Source organism: Manacus candei, unplaced genomic scaffold, assembly GCF_025592945.1.
Source record: "Manacus candei isolate 608988 ecotype Guabito, Panama unplaced genomic scaffold, ASM2559294v1 h1tg000014l, whole genome shotgun sequence".
Lineage (NCBI taxonomy): Eukaryota > Metazoa > Chordata > Aves > Passeriformes > Pipridae > Manacus > Manacus candei.
Genome location: NW_026138062.1, coordinates 43,940,096 through 43,962,321, shown reverse-complemented (window position 1 = coordinate 43,962,321; position 22,226 = coordinate 43,940,096). Strand labels below are relative to the sequence as shown.

At 35.7% G+C, this 22,226-nt stretch overlaps 1 protein-coding gene across 3 annotated transcripts in view; it reads right to left on the bottom strand.

Annotated features, from left to right (window-relative positions):
- Positions 1-22,226, bottom strand: part of SLC36A4 (solute carrier family 36 member 4) — a 96,093-nt gene that overhangs the window by 25,243 nt on the left and 48,624 nt on the right. The window lies entirely within an intron of this gene.

Below are 22,226 nucleotides of genomic sequence, written 5' to 3'. Positions count from 1 at the left end.
AGATTGAAAAATGCTATCCATGACACCAGAGTCCTTTTCTCTGCATCACAATTTTCTGATTTCCTCCAGAAAGAGTAAGAATCATGGCTAACTACAGACAGGGTCTGTCCCTTCGTGCAGCCAGTTTCCTTTCTCCATTTCTATTTTCATAAGTTAGCCATCACAAACAGCAATCAAGGCATCACATGGTGTTTCAAAGTCAATCAAGGCAATGCCATATCTTGTATTCCATTTCTAAGGGCCACAGGTAAGCTCACAGGTGCAATTAAGCACGAACTGCTACCATTCAATCCTACTCCCCAACACACTTTGTCCCACAGGATTTCCAAGTGATGAGCACCAGGAACACACAAAAATCCTCCACCATTCCACCAGGTGTTTCCAGTAGGTTTTCCCTTCCATGAATACCTTGAAAAACCAGTGCTAAGGGCAACCACGGATTCCCTTCTAAGAATAATAAGAATGAAGTTTTCACCACACTTTCCAATGTAAAGAGAAGCCTCTGGAGGAACTCAATTTAAATCAATGCAGTGATAAATAATATGCAGATGAAACACATCTGTTCCCTCCGGATGTCACAGTTCTGGGTTTTTCTCTCAACAGGACTGTGCTGGATACAAAGCATACTAACTCTATTTCCATTTATCATTTAGTTTTTCTATAAAAGCAACCCAAGAAATCACTCTGCTTTCAGAAGTATTTTAATTAGCAAGGACTAGTGTAGATACATATCATGTGTTTATCTTTCATCCCTTTATTTGATCATTTCATCTACCAAGTCACAGAACTCCAAAGAATCAGGTTTTTAGCTCATTTGGAGTAGGCTGAGGTATGAAAATGATTTAGTTTTGATTACTTTATTTCATTTGTGAATATTTCTTTTTGTGCAGGGAAGAAGACCTGTCCATGATTTCTTCAATGTCACAGATGTCCTTTATGAGCTAAAGTAGATATGCTTAAGAATCATGATTGATTATGAATAAAAAATTCCTGGGGAAGATTTTCAATTTCATTCATTAGTTTAAGAAGCCTGAATTCAAAAATGTAGCAATGATGCCATGGCTCTTATCTACATAATATATTTCCTGTAACATAGTAATTTCTAACTTGAGTGCAATGAAACATCTCACAAATACTCTCTAATACGAAATGTCTTTTCCAATTTGTGTATGGCTTAAGAGATGCCAATAAAGACTTTCATGACATGAAAAACAGAAAAATCACAACATGAAATACTACAAAACCATTTAGAGAACAAGGTTTTGAACAGTTTTACAATACTGCTGAAAAGCTCTCCCCAGAGAATTCTGATCCTCTGATAATCCCTTCTGCTTCTGAAACTCACAATACAGCTTTGCTCCAGCACTCTACTAGACATCTCTCCTCTACATTTCCTTCTCTTGAGTTCCTATAAATCGAGCAGATATAAATCATGACTGTACTTAGAATTTTGTGTCAAGTTTTGTTCTCTATTAAACAATGTACTATAAATTATTTTGGCATAAAGTTTCCTCTACGGAGAGTCCATACATCACACTTTTTTCCTTTTTGCTAGAAAAATTTGTAGAATATAATCATGGGTATTTTCATTATATCATTACTATATTCAATCTCAACATTAATTTCAGACACATATGCATGACTGTGGATGCAAAACAAATGGCTGAGTACAGCATGACATTTTAGGGTAAGTTTGTAGTAACTGAGTAACATCACTGTATATTTCGACTGATGCTATTTTCTGCTTTTTTCTATTGCAAAACCAATAGTATTTTACAAATGCTTTACCTGTTGTGACATTAACCTATTGCGACGTTCGCATAACTCACGTTCGCAAGGTGCTCTACAATCATGATGCATGTGAAGCACCAGGATCAATACTTCACATTGGAAAGGTCTTCAGAAAATTGTAATTGTAATGTAATTTCATCACATTGTTGCAGAAATAATTAGAGAGAACTCAGTAATCAGTGACTGAGGCACTCCAACACATACCATTTTAGCAAGACCAACTATACTCACGTTGTTTATCAGGACCATCTGACAAAACCCAGTAATTGTTACAAGAACAAAATGGGAACACTTTACCGAAAAATAGAAAATAGCAGAACTGACTCTTTATGCAATGAAAAGTTGACCACATTAAGATCTAGTTCCACCATCAGCATAAAATGAAAGAAGTTTTCACATGCCTAAGAGTACATTCCCATACCAAGTTCAAGTGGGCTGAATTTGGAAGACTGAATCACTCACAAGAAGCACCCATACAAACCATCTGCCCCATCATCCAATATGTCATGAAACATGCTTTTGTAGACAAAACAACCTTAAGAATGTTTTAGATGTCCCTTTAAAATTAAATGTTTGTATTTTTCTGTCTGCAGTCACATATTTCACTTTACTAATTATTATCTTGTTTCTCAAACTTTTTGCTGCAAGAACTACTTTGCCTGAGTGAGAGATCGCGACCCCTGAAGTAGAATTGAGCCCCTTTAGGATGTGAAATTGTATTTTTCCCCTCCAAAAGATGCTGATGGCAGTGATGCTCCTGATTTTAGTATAATAGATAAGTGTCTAGTGTTGATCTGAATGAGTCTGGTCTCGTGATTAAAGCTCAATAGGGTAGATCTAAAAAGTAAGAAAAAAAGAAAGCTGAAAAAAAAAGTAAGCTGAAATGTTTTGGAGTTCTAACACATACCAAAACAGCACATTTTGAGAAGTTTTGATGTATGCAATTTTGAGCCTTTTCTGAGTGATAACAAGCAACTCATCAGGAACTTTTTTTGGTAGCAAATATTTCCAGTTCACTCTTGCAACACCATTCCAATTGCCTACAGGAGCAGGCAATAATGGATTCAGCCCTAGGAATGATTTTTGCCATGTAGGTCTCAAGGCAATAGAAACCAGCAGTTAAAGAAAAAAAAAATGCTACGGAAAGGGGAAAGCCTTACCCTTTTTGAGAGGCTGGGAGAAACAGAAGGAGCAGCCTAGACCAGACCAGTGCGATGCAGCTCCCGATCATGTTTAATGGCACAGAAAGGTACAACCAGCACACACCCACTCTTCATTACTAGGAACTACTCAGAAACTAGAAGCATTTGTAGAGCATGACAGACATGAGTCCAACGCCTGCAACCACTCTGTGAGAGCTCTGTGAGACTGCAAAGCTGAAGGACTAAATCTATCTTGTTGGCTTCGAGTGGATGCTCCAAATTTGCTGAATAACCTCACAGTAATAATAGTAATATTCTTCTCTGACAGATACCAGGAACTAAACTATGAAAACAATATTCCAATATCTACTGGATGTCAGAAATGTCAATCACCAAACAATCACCACTTTTCTTCAGTTACATATGTTGGGTGGTTCAGTTCTTCAGAAAATGAGGTAATTGTCTAGATCTAGGTTGCATCAGTTGTAGGCTTTCATTCCTTAGAACACTGCCATCTTATAAACCTAGGCAATAAATGAAGAAATAAAAAGGAGAATTTATAATTTAGACATATTCTACCATATACAGCTTACTATTTGGCTGGCCACAAATACAAAAACTTTTTATGTTTATATGAGTTTTGGTAACTGGTTACCCTGTGTCCCACACCTCTTTCACCTATAAAGGTGTCTTAAGGGCTTATATATCTATCCAGTGTTCCACTGAGCTGTGGCTCATAATCTTATACAGGAAACACTGGGATTTAAAAAAGTACTCCTTTTTCAACTAAATCTCATCTTTACCCTTCTGTCCCTATCTTCTTTATTTCAAATGTCTCCAAGTGTTAGGCTGGATTTTAAAAGTGCTGAATCAGCTTTGAAAATAAGTAGAGCTGAGATCTAACAAAAATTTGCTCTTAAAACACTTAAATGCATTTTAAAATTGTATTTTTAGACCCAAAGGATGTCCATCTGCATAGTACATGAACATACTGGTGCACATTTGACAAAGGGCCATAAAGATGACTAAGGGATTGAACATTATTCATGAGAGGAGAAGCTTAGAGAGCAGGGACTCTTCAGCCTGGAGACAAGATGTCTCAGGGAGACCTTGTCAATGTCTACACATACCTGATGGGAGGAAACAAAGAATATTGAGTCAGAATCCTCAGTGAGAGGACAAGAGGCAGTAACCACAAATTAAAATACAAGAATTTCTTTCTGAACGTGAGAAAAAACATCTTCATGGTTAGAGTGTCCAACACCAGAACTAGTCACCCAGAGGGACTGTGCAGTCTCCATCCTTGGAGGTATTCAAAATCCACCTGGACACAGCCCAGAGCAGCTGCTCTCACTGGCCCTGCTCTGAGCATGGGACGAGGGCTGACAAGCTCCTCTGGTACCTTCCTACCTCCACTGTTCTATGATTCCAGATTTGCTTTCATGTTTTCAAAGATCATTTTGTTGTTTACTTGCATAATGGAACTGCTTATATATAGGTGCTATATACCTCATTTTTTCCAGATTTTTCTTTTTTTGTTGTTGTTGGAAATAATGCCTGGAAAGGAGCATAAAATAACATACACACTGTATACACATATAGATATATAAGCAATTTAAAAATTTAGTATTTTTCAAAAGCAAAAGAAACCCATGTCAGCTTAGAATAAAAATAATTTGGCTACATGGAGTACACAGAGTTGCACAGACAGATTAGAAGAACACGAGTGATTTACATGGTAATACTGAACACAAAGTAAGACACAATAAAAGTTAACTTCATAAAGTCTAAAATGAAGAAGTACTTGCACTAACTTGGCAATAAAAGCATTTACCTTTTTCAGTGTGACATTATAGCTAATGAAGTTGTAAGGGACTACATGTTTTAAATAATCTGATCTTTGTGTACTTATAAAATAAACTGAGTGAAACAATTTAACCTACTGGAATCACGGATTTTACACTACACTAGAAGTCTTTCAAAACTTGTATAATTGTAAATTATGTTCAATTCTCAAAGACATGCATTGTGAATACCAGTATTATTAACAACATAAAAATCTGTATTTTATACTAGCCTAGATACCCTGTGTCTAATTATCTCAATACAAAGATTCTTTGTAAATGACCAGTGTCCCTTTGTCTCTAGAGCCTGAACCTTTCAACTACAACAGGGAAAAAGGGGATTAACTGCACTGTAAGAACACCAAGCAAAACCAAAAAGTATTTGTAATGAGTCATATACATGCTCAATGGCACCTGTTTTCTAGAACTCAAAAGTACCTAATGATTAGGATATCTCTTGAGAGCACTTGGACAAGCAAGTAGGTGGCAAGAACATAAGATGGTAATGAAGGAACATCTAAGTTTCCCAGTACGTATATGCATCACCAGCTCAGTGGCCATCCCCTACAGAGTAGATAAAGCACAATGAAGACAGTATAAGTACCATGTTTTACATCTCCACTAGACAAAAAAATACAAACTAGCATTGCTATTTCAGAGAGGAAACATGCTGTTTATGTAGAATGAGGAAAACAGAAATAACTCTTTATCCACATTAAAAAAAAAAAAAAAGAAAAAAGAAAATGAGATTTAACATTGATGAAGCCATCTGGTTTCCAGCAGTGGAATGTAATATTCAGTTTTTCTGTGAAGACATCATATCCCAACAGAATATTGTAATATGAGAGAACATTTTACAAGTGAGGAACTGACAAAGTGAAGATTTTTCATCCAAGCAAAGAGAATGATAGAATCATAGAATATGCAGATGGGAAGGGACCCATCAGGATCATCCAGTCCAACTCCTGGCCCTGTGCAGGACACCTCAATAACCACAACATGGGCCTGAGAGCGTTGTCCAAGATTCAGTTGCTACAAAAATTTGGTACAGAATTGCGTCGTAAATAGAACATTTAGTCTTTAAAATCTGATATATTTAAAATATCTGACACATTTAAAGTAACTTTTTTCAACAGTTTTGGATGCAATTTGTCAGCATTCATAGCAATATGTTAAAATATAACAAGCATGTAACCTGTTAAATGTGATTTTGCTATAATCAGAAAAAGTCCTCAGGCTTTGTACATTCCTAAAGTGCAGGGTCTTTGAACTTGTCTGGACCTGATCTGATTTCAGCTTGGTTTAACTGTAAGAGCGATTCTCTAGCCATCAGTCAAATTGATTTTTGTCTACCTTGCTCTAGCTTAGTTCTGTGACTATGGTATATGTAAACAAACAGTAAGCTCACGTACCCACTGAGCAACTCTGCATCATGAACAGTAATTTCATACTGCATATAGCTTTTCTATCATAATTTGGATTATGAGTGTCATTATAACTGGACTAATAACAACTGCATTGTGTTTTAATTATACTCACAAAATATTAGACTTAATTAATAAAACCTTGCATCTGTGTAACGTGTTCTCTCTTAGCCCATAGCAAACTTCTGAGCATAAAAAAAACCCCACAACAAATTTAGTAATAAATTGTAATTGAAACTTGAGCCAAACATGTATTCTAATAGGTTCCATTATTGTATCATAATAAAGACGATATTGAACACAGAACTTCAGTCTTAATATGCCATATGTTGGTTTAACAAAGTTAAAACACTGACAGTCTCAGAAGAAAAAACAAGACAGTTTCAGAATTTTCAGAAGAAACTGCCAGATAACTTTAATTCCAACCAACAGCATTTTTCCATTTGCACTACTCTACTGCCACACCTGTAATTGTAGCTGTTAAATGTTTTTCTTTCTAAAATAACATCTCACATGCACTATGCTTCTTTTCTCTTCATAATCATGAATATCTTTCTCTCCTCTTAAAATAAGGACTCATTTTTTTCCATTCCTCTGCAGGAAGCTGCTACAGTTCCCACATTTATTCACCCATTTTACGTCTCAGGATCTATAAAAAACACATATGAAGGCTCAGTCTCAAATGTTTCACTTAGTTCATTGGCTTGGGAACAGGTCAATGGTTAGGAATTTTTTTTTCTCTAAAAAACTAATTAAAATTTTCATTTATTTATTTAAAGTTTTATACTATCCATTTATAAGCATCAGCATTTATGAAACAGAAAATCCCTACAATTACATTATAGTTTTCAGCTTTCTCATACATGAAAATCATTGGAGTGAAATGGAAATGGAAAGATATTGCAACTTGATCCCTAAAACAGAATTACTACCTGGTTATACAGCATTTCAGTATAAATACGGCGTAATGAAACTAGACTTAATTCAGATGTAGCAGCAAGTCTACCACTGCCAGCACTGTGCAGTGGTAGCCTGGTTTAGACTGGGTTTTCTGCCTTCATTTTTGTACTGTGAACGCACTGTCTTTAACAGGACTCTGTATTTTATATTGAAATATTCTCACATGTCCTGGATTGTAGGAGTACCAAACCACTTACAGACCATCAGGAGGGAGCAAAGCCCTGCACTAAAAGGATGGAGATGTAAACAGTACTGTGGAGGACCATGAAGGCTGGAAGTCACTCCCAAGAAGTACATGGAGTGGTTTTAATACAACACTAACTACAGTGTTTGACCTTTCAGAACGAAGGTTGAAAACCACCATCCATACCTACATACTTACCCTATGAAAAACCTGGAATGGATAGTAGTTGCTGGCTCTGATGGCAGAAAGCCTCTACATTATGTGCTTTGGAAAGGTAATCTAATCACATTCGCAACGTGAACAACTGAAAAATCAATTCAAATGCCTATTGTAGGAAATTTTTCGCTTAGTTTGGAATTCTCTGCTGAAAAGAGCAAGCGATCACAGAAGTGTAACCATCGTTTACGCTACTGCAGAATGCTTGTTTCCCACTTATGGAAAGCTCAGACCCTGAATCTTACATAAATGAGATATCCAGTTGCAAAATTTAAGGTCCAAATTTTTTTGTTCTTAAAAGCAGAAGAACAACACTGAAGTATTGTGCCATTTGTGTCAATCTCCAAATAAACACAGCAGACAATGCAATTAAAATTTGGACTGTAGAAGCATGCACACACACACATCATTTTTGTTCAGAACAACAACAGATTTGAACCTGTAAAGCAGCTAAATTCCATCTGAGATAATCAGTGCATGAATTGACCATCTTAGCACACAAAAATACTAACAGCTACATTAAACTGCTTTAGTCTCTTAGTCTGTGTGAATATAGTTGATTGAAAGTTCACTGGGATCAGAAAGAAATGCTTCCAGCACCATCAGCACTCCCTCATTCCTGAAGACAACAGGTCTCCAGGAAAAAATGATGCTACCATCTTTCTCCTGCCATTCAGATGTTTGGTCCTACTTCTCATGTGTAGCCTTTCCTTGCAAAATGTTCCTTCCCTACATGAGCTCCAGTTCCCAAATCCCCAACAGATTTTTTTAAGCTTTGCCATCATCTCTCCTCTTTCACTGAGTTAGAGGTCAGGCAAATATATCACCTCCTCTGCAGTTCTCTGCAGTGGTGCTGCAGCCAATACCAGCACCTACTACGTGAGAGCAAATAATATCTTGCTCCTTTGCATCACAGTTTGTGCCATTATAGCTCTATACTGATTAAAAAGGTTGTGATGAAAACCAAATGTTACCCTTCTGAAAAGGCTCTGGAATTACAAAATTAATGGAACTACAATTATATAGTCAATTACCCAGTTTTGTTATTTAAAAAAGCTACCGTGTGGTAAGAAACTCAATTCTAAATAATGAGCTCCAGTAAATTACTTCATTGTACATACTAGATCAATTTAAGGTCAAACTAAATTACATTTTAAGTAATCCATTGGTCTTTCACTTTGAGCAAGTCCCTAGATTCTACTGCAACCTTAGAGTTCAAAAATAACTAACTACATATTGAAATTATCAATGTCAAAAAGTTCCCATTCATCTATAAGCAAAAGCTTAAACACTTTAGTCAATTCCCTTACTCCAAAATTTAACAGTACCCCCTGCTCAAAAATACCCCAGTACAAGAGTAAATCAACACAGAAGGACTTCTATCAAAATGGAGAAAGGCAAAAAAGAGTTAAGTTACATTTTGTAAACCTACAGGTATTAAAGATGGAACAATTGTTCAGATATAAAAACTGAAAATGTCTGGTTTTCTAAATTCTCATGCTCTCAAAACATGTTGTTGTTATTACCAATGATTCAGTCAATATTTCTGCAAGTAAAACACCTATAAATACTAAAACAGTCTCTATCCTTCAAAATTACTTTTCCCCATGCTTCTTTATTTTAACAGCATTTATGGTGGAATATTTTAGAAAACATTGAATTTTTATGTTAGGAAACTCAAATTTTATATTAGGAAACTATTTCACTTACGTGAAACTCCAATTTTCCATGGTTCTATGCACAAGAAGGAAATTAAGTATTTAACACTGTCACACAGTGTAGGGATTTCAAACAAATGAACTTCGTGATGAGAAAAAGGTAAAACAAATAGAGAAATTGGTAATAAAAGAGACCTTGAAAGGACATACAAGCACAGTATCTCCCAAGCCCTCTCAATACATACAAGCAGCCAGTTGAAATGTTTAATAGCCCAGGTAACACTGGAGATCACAGCATGAGTTCAAAGGAGAGGACAATCAAAGTGTAACAGCTTTTTTAAAAGAGCAGGTGTTTTCATGCAGAAAAGAAGAGCGATGGTAGAATTCTTATCTTTCTATTTCCTGTGGTACACTGAATTGCATCAAAACCCAGATAGTACTTTCCTAATGTTCAATAACCCCATGCAGGAGTTACTCTTTCACAGTCACAGAAAACTGAAGTGATTCTTCAAGCACTTACTGACACCTCATGTGCCTTATCCAGCTCTCCAAAATACACACTATCTTTCTTTGCTTATATTTTCAACTACCAGTTTCTACAAAGTCTCTTCAAGATCCTCTACTTTCAGAGTTACCTGAAGTGCATACACGAGAGACACAGTATCAGGATTTTCAATGATTCCTGATTCAACCAAGAAACTGCCACAAACAAGGGACATGTCTTATGGACTCTGCCCATAAGTAGATTTTTTAAAGTAAATTTTAGAATTCCACTTTAACCTCACACACCACCTTTGAAGAAGCTCTGTCACGGGCCGGTGGCATGCAGCAGAGCTGCACTCTGAATTGTGAAGACTAAAGAAGCAGAAAATATACTTCTCAATCCATTTTCCTCAAAGTATTTCCTACATTATCCACATACACAATAGCTGGGAATTTCTCCATGAACTGACTATGCTAACAGTACACAGAGAAATTCCAGTCTTTGATGAACAACTGTGGGATAGTTACTTAACCATGTGATATGGTTTGAAGCTGGCTCCCTGCCAAGTCTCCAAACCTTACCACCAGAGTTCCCCCCCCTCAAACCTCAGGGAGAAGAGGGAGAAAAAACGAAAGAAAACCCGAAACGGGAGAGAGAGACAACCAAAGTGAGATATATAAATATATTTACACTTATATACAATTAAAAATAAGGGAAAGGAAAGGGGGAAGGGAAAAAGGAACAAAACCAAAATATTATATATATATAAATATCCCAATTAGCAGCCCAATATCTATCCACTAAAAGAGTTAGCAAAGAAATAGCTCACTACTCTCCTGGGACAACCGAGGGTCGCTCCGGAACGATCACCGGCAACCTCTGTCTCCCAAGGTCGACAAGGCCCAACCAGGCCTCGCTCCCCAACACGGCAGACTCAACAGCAGGGAACCTGCACCTCCAAGCCGCCGGAAGGAAAGAGAACGAAAGCCTCTCCTCCTTTCTTCTTATATCCCAGCTTACGTAAAAATCGTAGGGAATACTGGGTAAATCTGGACCCTTCCTTGGTTACAAACTGGTCACCAAGGAAGGCCTAGCCCAAACCACCACACCATGTGTTTCCTTGCCTGTTCTTCTTGTTTTCTGTAGAGACCAAAGGTCTTTATGAACAGGGATTCATATTTTTTTCTATGCAGAAAACATATAGTTCATTCATACATAAATTACCATTTATAATGGTACATACTTTACCGTTCATCACACTTTACAGTTTAATGTACTTACCAATCCTGGTTGCATCTTTCAGATGGCACAACTCCCCCAGTTATTAATATACAATATTGACTTATTTTTACTATTTACAATTTTTCTTTAAAATAATCTTTGCAGTATCCATTGTAAAATATCTATTAACACTGTACCATTTTCAAGTACAAAGAATTTGTGAAAGGACAGAGGTATCATAAATTGTCTTTGGCTGACAAAAAGAAAAGCCATGGGTATTCATTTAGATGGTAATGATGAAACTGAAATCACATGGGTTTTTTTCACAACTTCAAATACGTTAGACATCTTTATTCCCTATTATCTAACTTTATTTTTTTTCTCTTTTATACATGCCTACATATATACAAACATATATATATTAATACATGCATCATCCAAATTCTCCAGTGTCAGATAAAAAGATTGTTATAGGTATCTCAGCAACAGTTTTTATTGAAATTTATTAGTATAAATATGATAGATATTTTAAGCAGGTCACAGGAAAGTAGTCTGAAGGTAGGAGAAATACATTTACTTCATGAAGTGCCTTGGCACTTTAGTGCATGAAACACTGCTATGCAACTTGCCACCAATCAAGGGAAAAGGTTAACTAGGATTTTAGCTATTATGTATGCTTTTGATTCCAGCCATTATTTTGGTGATTTCTAGTCTTACTGTATACACTATAGCCTATAGTATAACAAATGATCACCTACTCTTACTGCTGTGTGAGACTCAATGAACCTGACTTTATACCAGAGTGGCTGGGTCTGATTCATAGATCTTCTCTCTCTAAAGTTTTGTGGTCTGCATAAGAAACACACAGGCATATACCTGAATATATGTAATAGTCTGTTTTGTTGCATAATGCATTTTGCAATTTTTTTTCACAGGGATGTTATTAGAGAAAATTATTTTGATTCTCAGCTTGTGGGATAACTTTATAGCTGTACATAAACCAGCAGGCAGCTTTATGGAAATGCTAAGCCTTTTCAAAACATAAACCAGCAAATATTAATGATATCCTAAACAGAAACTCCTCCAGTTTTCTCTGAAGCATCAAAAGAGATTCAGTGTGTCTAGTGTTTGCTAACGCAACACACAGAAAATCAGCTTCAGGTGAACTATGCTGAACATAAACATACAAGTTTTTCTAGGATATTCACTTGCAAAGTGTAGCTATTCCAAGAGACAGCTGAATAAGTAACATACAATAAAGTTAGCAATAACTTCTCCTATTACTTTTTATCCAAGAGAGGACCTTCAATAACAAGTGGAAGTATAACCTTGCCTGGAAGGCTAAGGATGAGATGGGTAATAAACAGCATTGAGAACTGATCTTGAACTCACTCCATGAATGCTATTTGGTTCATGGCTTTTAGATGTAAGTTGCAAAATCAAGACACACAGGACCCAAGATGTTTTTGAGAAAATGTATCACAATATTTATTATACTCAGTCCTTTGTCACAATGAAGTTGAAGACTGATCATCTTTTGTGAATTTAAAATGCTACCCTGCACTTTGGCAACCAAAGCAGTAACAATGTATTCTTGCTTTACTTTGCTATCAAGCACTTTGTTTGTATTTAATCATAGCAATTATTTCTATTGTGCTTACCCCCTGTAATTTTATGTTATACAGAATGACAGTTAATTGAGCTAAAACAATTACTCATAATAATTTGTGTGTTTATTTTTATTGTGATTATTGTCATTCCAGCTCTCTCACTGCAAGAACAGAACACTCAAAGTTATGCATATACAGACCATTTAATAACTATGCTGTTCTTTTCCTTGGGGTTCAACCACCTACTGACGAAAAAACAAAACACAACAACTACGTACAGAATGAAAACATAAATTAAAATAATAAGTTATCTTCTTACTCCTCTGATAATTGTCAGTAAAGATTATAAGAGTACCATGGGGTACTGGGTTTTTTTGGTGGGTTTTTTTGGTTGGTTGGTTGGTTGGGGGATTTTTTATTTGTTTGGGTTTTTTTGCCAAGATTTAAAGTCAGATATATTTACCAGCATATGTTAATAAGGAACTGAATCCCACAGAGCTGAATGTCGGCTGAAGTCAGAGAACACTTGTTTTTCTCCACATACTCTCTCAATCCAGTACATCCTGTTCAAAACACAGAGACCAGAACTACACTGACACTTAAAGCCATAGAAAGTCAAGTTTTATCTGTCAACAAAACAATGCCCTTTGTCTTGCTTTCTGACAATTTCACTGGCCTCTTCTCTGCCAGTGGATACTGAGCTCATGGTTTCAGAAGTGTCTTGACAACAACTCCAAGATTCCTTACCAAGTTCTTCTAAGTTCTTCTACCATGCATACTTTTAAGCCCAGCACTACTGTAAGCACAATTTAAACTACTTTCCTCTTGACGGAGAAGAGAAGGGAGATATTATAGCATCTTCCAGTACCTAAAAGGGGCTTACAAGAAAGCTGAAGAGGGACTTTTTTTCAAGGGCCTGGAGTAATAGAATGAGGTGATGGTTTTAAACTAAAACAAGGTAGATTTAGATTAGGAAGCAACTATTCACTGCGAGGGTGGTGAAGTACTAGAACAGGTTGCCCAGAGAAGTTGTGAATGTTCCATCCCTGGAGGATGAAACATCAAGGCCAGGTTAGATGGGGCTTGGAGCAACTTGGTCTAGTGGAAGGTTTCCCTGCCATGGCAGGGGGGTTGGAACTAGATGATCATTAAGGTCCCTTCCAAGCCAAACCATTCCATGATTCTACAATGCTCTTCAGTAATTGTCACCAACAGATGGTAATAACCTGGTCATAAACATAAAAGAGTAATATAAAAGTAGGAAAGTTATTGCTCTGTATTGAAAATTGGGTTTTTTTGACAGATGTGAAAGAGATTGTATGATTGTTAGCACTCCTTTATACTCTATATTAAAAAAATATTATCTTTAACATGAAGTATTGGAAAATGCTTCCTACACTCAGTCTTTTTTAGTTTATAAAAGAATACACCAACTGTAATTTAATTATAGCCTGCTTGCATTAACATATGAAACAAAACACGTGCTAAGAAAGGATCCTTAAACCTAGCGGACAAAAGGTAAGCAAGAATGGCAGTTAAAAGCTAAACAACAACACAAAAAAAGGAAAATTTTTAAATACATAAACAAAAGAGCAAGGATAGTAACTCACTAGATTTATCTTTGTAATCCAGATGGATATGCCTGACACTTCAAGTATTTTTCTCCACTTGGAAGCAGACACCACCAGAGTTACACGGGACAGTAGTTCCTTCTAGCAATTTAAAAAAGCTATAAAGAGTCGTTTCTAAAACAGTGACTCATGGAAATATACCTGGCAAGACCCAAACCACAAAGGATTCTGGTCCTTTTTCTCCTACTGAAGAAATGTTAACATTGCCAAGTAATTCACAGTTTCTCATACTACCACATCAAACTGTTGTATTCTCAAAAGGCAGATTAATTTATCACTAATCCACAGTTTATTTGGCACAAAGCTGAATAATAATTAGATCTTAGATATCCAGCTCAACAGCCACAAAAATGAAAAATTTTGGTTTTCATTCATGATACTTTAACCTTCCCTTAACCTCAGCTAGCTGCCTTGCAATTTCTTTTTATCTTATTAAATATTATTTTTAATTGAATGTTAAAAAATTAGTTCACTGTACAGACGGAGCTTTAATTTATGCAATGAGTTCCAAAATTATTACCCTGTTTTGCCAAGAGTAATAAATCTAGAATCTGTGCTTCTGCAACCGAAACTCTACTGGACACTTCCACAAAATCAGTAAATCTAGATAGCGACCTTGAAACAAGATCAAAATGTTAAAACACACTCCACATACACTTAAAATGTACATTTAACTGAACAATAAATTCTTATAGCTTAGTCTACATGTCTAAGTATCAGGTCTTAAAATTAAACTCCTGCCATATTCTCAGTGGTGCACTTTGCAGTAAGCATTTGCAATTATTTTGCCTCCATATTCCAGAAAGAAATATAGTCTGCAGCTATCAAATAGGGATAATGAAAGGAAACATAAACCACATAATTGCAGCTCTCTTGACCAAACCACTTAGACTTTAGATCTGGAATATATTGTGTCAAGTGGATTACTTGTCATAATAGTAATAGTTCATTTTATGCATTTATACTAATAATCCTCTGGTTTGTTGTCTGATATTACAGATTAATAATGTCTGACAATTAAAGCATAAAATAAAGGGAAAGGCAGACAAATAAAAAAGAAAAAAAATAAAATAAATGCAGCAAAATTACAAAATAACAAGTTTCTGGTTACTGGATAAACAGTGGATAAACACAGACTAAGAGACTGAGTGGCTTTTCAAAAAAATAGTTGAGATCTGAAAGGAGGATGTAACTAGCAAGATCATGGGCACATACCAGTGAGTGGAGTGAAAAAGCAGTCATTCACAGAAGTAGAGCCGAGTTGTGCCGAAGAACAAAAATGTGATGTTAATCCAGCAAAGACAGAGCTACTCATGGAGTGTATGTTGATGGAACAATTGTATACACTTAATTCCTTTGGAAACCTGACTTTAAAGCAAGTAGTCTTCAGTAAGGAGGTTCATACTAGTTTATTAGGACAGCAACTTGATTCAAGATATTTTTTACCAAAGGAAAAACTACAGTCCAGATAACCTCGCCACAACACCCCATGTGAAATAAAGAACATATTTTAACTTCAAAGATCAAGACACAGAATTTTTATTTTGACGCATTACAGAACAGCTTTATCGGTGAGCAATTACTGCAAGTCAAAAGACAATATATTCCATTCACTTGCTATGCTATGGTGGGATAAAGAAAACCACAGAGAAGAGAAAGATATTCTACATTTGTAAGCAGTGAGATGTTAATTTGATTCATGTATCATAAAAACATATTGTAAAGATATTCCTCTTTCTACCACTATCTCCTAAACTCTAGAACACAGCTCTTCTGGTTGTGCCAGGACAAAGGTCTGGGGTCACAGTGCAGGTCTAGGAAAACTTCCCAGTTAAAAAAAAAATAGATGGAAAAAAGTTTAAGGGATGCAACAGGAAAGAACAAACTAATGAATCCTTGAACATGATGTTGAAAATATAAGAACTAAAAAGAGAATGGGATGTCTCTTGTGGCACAGGTTCTTTAGACCTTCTGTAACTGTAAATCAATGTTGCTCATTATTACAACGTCTACACTGATGCACCTTATCAAGTGAAAAAGTACAGATAAATATTCAATAACATTCAACTCAGATTAACCAACTAAGCAAAGTATGGCATGCTATTACTTTTGGCATTCCCATTAACTCAATATACCTTTTCCCCTCTGTGTTATTGCACATCAAAAAGGAGGAAGGAAGACATATGCCAATCCCCTGGAAAAAATAGGGAGATTTTTAAAATGCCAACCATCGTTATCTATTTCCTCCTAACTGTGCACTAAGAAACTGGTGTTTTCCATCTGCCGAATCCTTTACTTTCCCCTTAGGAATCTTCGGATCTTTAAGGAAATTTCAAGACATGGAGTACTGGATAGATGCAAAATGTATAAGGGGTACATACAAAAATAGCTGCTCCACTCAATAAGCATGACAGAAAATCACTGGCTCGTGTACGACATTTAAGAAGAAACCCAATAATAACTTCCTCTTCTAAGCCAGTTCATTCATAAAGATATAATGGGCTGAAATAATGGAGAGACACAAATGCATGAATTATTGAAATATTACAAATATAAAGTTTGCTTTCCATGAGCTAGAGAATATATATATAAAAATATATATATTTATCTGTTATTTGGACAAAGAATTTTCATATCATCCTTCATTATATTTGCAAGCACACATGGAAAAAAAAGTGGAACAAAAAAATAAAAGCAGGCTTGATTAGTCTTAAAATTATTATTAGAAAGGGAAAATGGGATTGAACTGCAGGTTACTGAGCATCATATTCAGCATCACCTCACTCTTCCTGCAAATGATTCATCATATCAAATGCTAGATATGTTTCTCACATCTATTCCTTCAAACACGCCAGAGAAGAAAATAAGCACTTCTTTGGCCCAGTTCAACTTGTCCCGAAGCAAATACATAAACTATATCAGACAAATTGTGCCCTTCCAAGCATGTGTTCCTCTCTGCTCCTTACAAGGAGTCTAGTTGGCATGACCATTGCAGGTGTAGAAATACAGAGTCCTGCAAGCTAAACTAGATGAGTCCAAACCCACACAGTACTTTGCAACATATGTCATGCATGACTTCAGAGCACGGACTGACATGTAGGTGTACACTGTAAGTGGTACTATGAATCTCCAACTTGCACTTCACCATAAATGAATACAACTTGCAAAGGAGACTGCAAAAAGGAATCATACATTGTTTTTAAAAATATTAATAATTAAAATAATTTTAAAAAATCTAAAATAAGTAATGCCCCAGAATAGGACTAACTGCTTCAGAATACATAAATGCACTGCTAAACTACTTAGTTCTTGATTTTTTTTTGTAAATAATGAAACAAACGTCTCAAAAAGAAAAAGCAAAAAAATTTGATGACAAAGTTATTATGGATATTTTAAATTTTCTTATTACAAATCTTTCAAAATTTTCCATTTTTCACCTTAATCACAAATCACAGAATCAGAGTTACAGAATGGGTCAGGTTGGAAGGGACCACAGTAGGTTATCTGATCCAACCTCCCTGCTCAAGAAGGGCCATTCTAGAGCACATTGCACAGGATTGCATCCAGACAGTTCTTGAATATCTCCAGTGAGGTATTTAAGCCCATACTTTTCTTCCTGTCCACAAAATTTTTTGCAAAAGAGTTGCATTTCAAAATCTAAATTTAGTCACAGAACTTTAATTAACACTTGAACAGAAAGAAATCCAGCCTACACTGAAGTAATTAAAAAACCCAAAACAGATAAAGTAGGACTTGCTTTAACTTTTCAGGAATTTACTTCCCAGCTTAACTTTCTATATAAGGCTTTTAAAATATAAGAATTTGTAATGATGAATACTAACATTAGACCATTCTGCTGGTCAGTAGGGTTACATCTAGGAAATATATTCACAAGTTAACATCTCTAGAACAACCAGCAATAAGAAACACTTCTAGCACCATTTAAATAATCCACAACATCTAACCGTTAATTATAAACCATAGACATCTGGTATCCATATATTAAAATCAGGTTAAAAAATAACATTTGGACTATTAAAAAGAATATTAGCTATTATATGTACATAAATCGATGTCTACACCAACAGCTACTCTTAAGATATGACAAAATTCATATGGCATCTCAAAAGAAAGGAATCATAATCAGGATATAACCCTGAAGTTAAGAGATTTATTCCTCTTGGAGAGAGACTCAAAAAGGTAGAAAGAAACTGATTTTACAAAACTATTTCTCATACCTCAGGATATGTCCAAAAACCACACAATGATACCTATTCTCATGTCTCAAAACCACAGCACAGGATCTTCTACTAGGAAGTAAGAATTATGCTCACCAGCTACCTGCATCAAAAAAAAAAAAAACAACAAACCAACAAAAAAACCCAAAACAAAACCAAAAAAACACTACATACTGGAAAAAAATTAACTGAATTAATCAAATATTTCATTTTATTCCTTGGACAATTCATAAACAAATACTTCGTGTTTAAGACCACTTTGAGGGGCCTCTTAGCAGTCCACGCAATTATTTTAAATCCCATCTGGAAGTTTCTTAATTCACAAATTTATCTATTCAATTTTTCTGTCATTAATACTACCCTTTAAAATGAACAAACTCTTATTAAAAAAAAAATCTATGTCTAAAAACTGATACATAAGCCACTTCTGCAAAAATGATTATCACTTTATCCTATCTATATAGATCTTAAAACTCCCTCATGTTACCTCTCCTGCAGCTCCTCTAAGCAGGTATTTTATTGGCACAATGTCATTAATCAGTGTAAGACATCTGGTAAATATCATCTTATCTTGTGTCTAATTGTTCAGCAAGAAGAACTGTTCTTTCCTAAAACCAGGTACAGTTAAAATGGGGAAATATTTAGAAAAGTGTAATTGATAAATTCAACTGAATAATGCATTTATTCTTTTCTTGGTAAAATTACACACTAAGCTCAGAGTTAATCACAAGCAGCTCACTAACAGCTCCATTCATGCTCAGCTGGATTAGCCCTTCAATTAAATTTCTTTCATTTCAAGTTAATAATCAAAACAATTGACAATTCAAAGGTATCTCCACATCCATATGCAAATGCAATATTTCTTCATTTTCATTTTAACAGGAGAACCTTGGCTACAGGAATACAGTCCTAAATTAAGCTATTAAAAATAATAATCTATACTTCTCATGCGGATGAAAGATACTATAATGCTTGACTCTGGTTTTCTCCATTATATTTTCTGATGTTCTTCAGCAGATTTTACCAATCCGCAAAAAAAAAAATTCTTTTACTACTATCTTTAATAAATCAAACACAACTTACTGTTTAAAAATGAAAGTAATGCTTAAATTGTTCTTTTCTATTTTATTCCTTTACTTCTTCAAGGATATTTTCTCAATACTGCCTTTTTTTTTTCCATACTGCTTCCAACACATCCAGCAAGAACATTTAATTTCAGTGCCCTTTGGTCAAAAGACATGAGTAAGCCTTTGCCAGACAGTAAATGAGATATTTACATTTCCATTCCACTAGACACTTGCAGTCTTGCCCCATCCTAAACTGTTTAACCACAATTTTTACTGCAACATTTCACTTCAACAGAAGTGAATGTTTGATGTCATTTAGCATCAATACTGAGTAATGCTTGGCAGATCTTCTCTCGATCTCCAAGTGCTCAGCGTATTTTGAAGCTGGTAACCAAGGAGAATTAATTGCTTAAGCTTAACAAAACCTCTCCAAACTCCCCCCTCCTGGAGTCACCATGATGTCAGTACCAGATAAGCAAGGGAGAGTAAAAAGCTTTCATGATACAATGGCAGTTTATTTCAAGCAATGCGCTAAACAGAACTTATTTGGTTACCCAGGCAAGCTGGCCTCTCAAAACATATCATTCTGTGCAATGATATTTACAAATCTTTAATAAATTCATCCAGGATGGTCCAGTTCCTTTAGAAGTAAACTAAAAAAGTTTCACACTTTAATAGTTAATCCCAATGTGCTGGAGCCACAATCCTATGAGGTAACAGGCTAAGGGCTGAACCATGTGTTTGATGCCCAGTCTTTACCGAAGTAGATGCAGCAAACACAGATCTAAAGTACTTTTGTGACATATGTTTTAAATATGTAAAATCAGGGTAAATACTTTCAACATCATAAAAATTCCACCCTGACAAATATTTCAAAGTACTGAAGTTATTTGACATTCAAATACCACAAACACTAAGCAAAAACCTGTGAGAAAAAGAAATGTAAAGCACTTACAGTTCATATAAAAATGCATATGCAACAGTAACAGAACCTACAGCAACCACAAGGATGTGGTTTTCTGAGCACAATCAGATAGATTTTCTGTCCTCTTATGTATTAAAAGGAGTGTCTGTAACTAACACAGTGAGCTGAACTGACACACCACAGGACAAAACTGGCAAGTCACCAGGCAGAGACCAAAAGACAGACAGCTGCTGGAGATCCTTTGGCACCTACATGGAGCAATCCTGTAGTGATGAACTTCTAAGCACAATCCAAAGGCAGCTCGTGAGCATCCACAAAATACTAGACTTGCATATCTGTTCTCAGCACTTTCCAAATCCCATGGTGGCTCTTGTCCTATTCCTTCTACTTGTATGTGTTCCTAATTTCTAACTTTGCCCAGTACAGTGATGCTTAGTCCAACTTTCAATCCTATTTCTGCCTAGTTAGCTACAAGTCTACCTCCCCACCTGCTTTCAACAGCTACCAAACCCAGTCTCCAGCTCTAGGCTGGACTTTTAATACAAGCCTAGCACATCACTCCACTCAGTGCAAAGGTGCTCATCTCAGTTTGGAAAACAATGGCTTAGTGGCAAGATTTATTCAGTATGGTGGGATCTTCTAACTTGCTACACCCTATACAGTGAAATCCAAAATCAAACAATATGGAAACTGTCAGTTTCCCATCTTTTCCTTAAAATTCAAAAGTATCTGACCCATGCAATACTGACATGCTATTTTAACAGTAAATTGGAGGACGGGACAAAAGCAGTAGGAACAAACTCTGCCAAATCATTTGCACTCACTGTGTCCTTGCCCAAAAAGTACTGGCAAGGGGATAATCAAAGGAAAAGCATGCTTTTGCCAATCTAGTACTGTCTCAGCAAAAATATTTGCTTCTACTTTGAATAATAGAGAGTGGCACAGCCTGGAAGAAGATGCTAAGAACAGATGTGAAAATTCAGACAGCTACTGTGAACATTGTTCTTAAACCTTTTGTAACTTCCTTTCCGATATGGTAAAAGCAGTCTTTTGAATACTTTTAACCACCAATTCTGCCTAGAAAGAGTCCACATGATCTCACTGCTCCCTGAGAATGGCTCAGCGAGCCAAGACTGACCTACTTCCAGAGCAACAACCACTCAGCCCAAACATGAACTTCCCAAGGGATGGGTACATTCCTCTCCGTCTCAAGCCTGAAGGCTTTTTCCCAACAAAGTTTTGTATATACTGTAACAATAAAATCATTACATAATTTGAGTAATGCAAAAGCCCAAAAAATCAGTAATAACTGATTTTTCAAGTCTTCTCTTAAAAAGCTAATGCATTAATAGCAACACAGCTGAAGCTTCTATTCTCAGAGAATTATTTTCAAGCAAGCAGAGTCCCTTTAATCAGTGTATGACCTCTGAATGGTCCAGACATTACAACATATTCCGTCACCAATATCAAAACCACTTAATTTCTAAAATTCAATTGAAAAGGTTTTGGATTTTTACTTTCCATTAAAGAAATGCTTTCTGAATCATTTTAGGAACTGTGTTCTGCACTTAGACAAAGTGAAACTAAGTGAAAAGTGAAGCTATTTAAATCAATTTTGTATAAAACCAGTGCTTTGATGAAAAATGATGAAGAGAAGGCGAATGTAAGCATGGGAGCTTATACAAATGTTGGTGAAAAGGTATTATAGATACTGTATACATACAATTTGTAGAAACCCCTTGAAAAAATCCTGAAACAACAACTAGGAAAAATATATCACAGAACAGCCTGGCAAATATCCAACATTTAAGAGCAAACTTTTAATTTTACT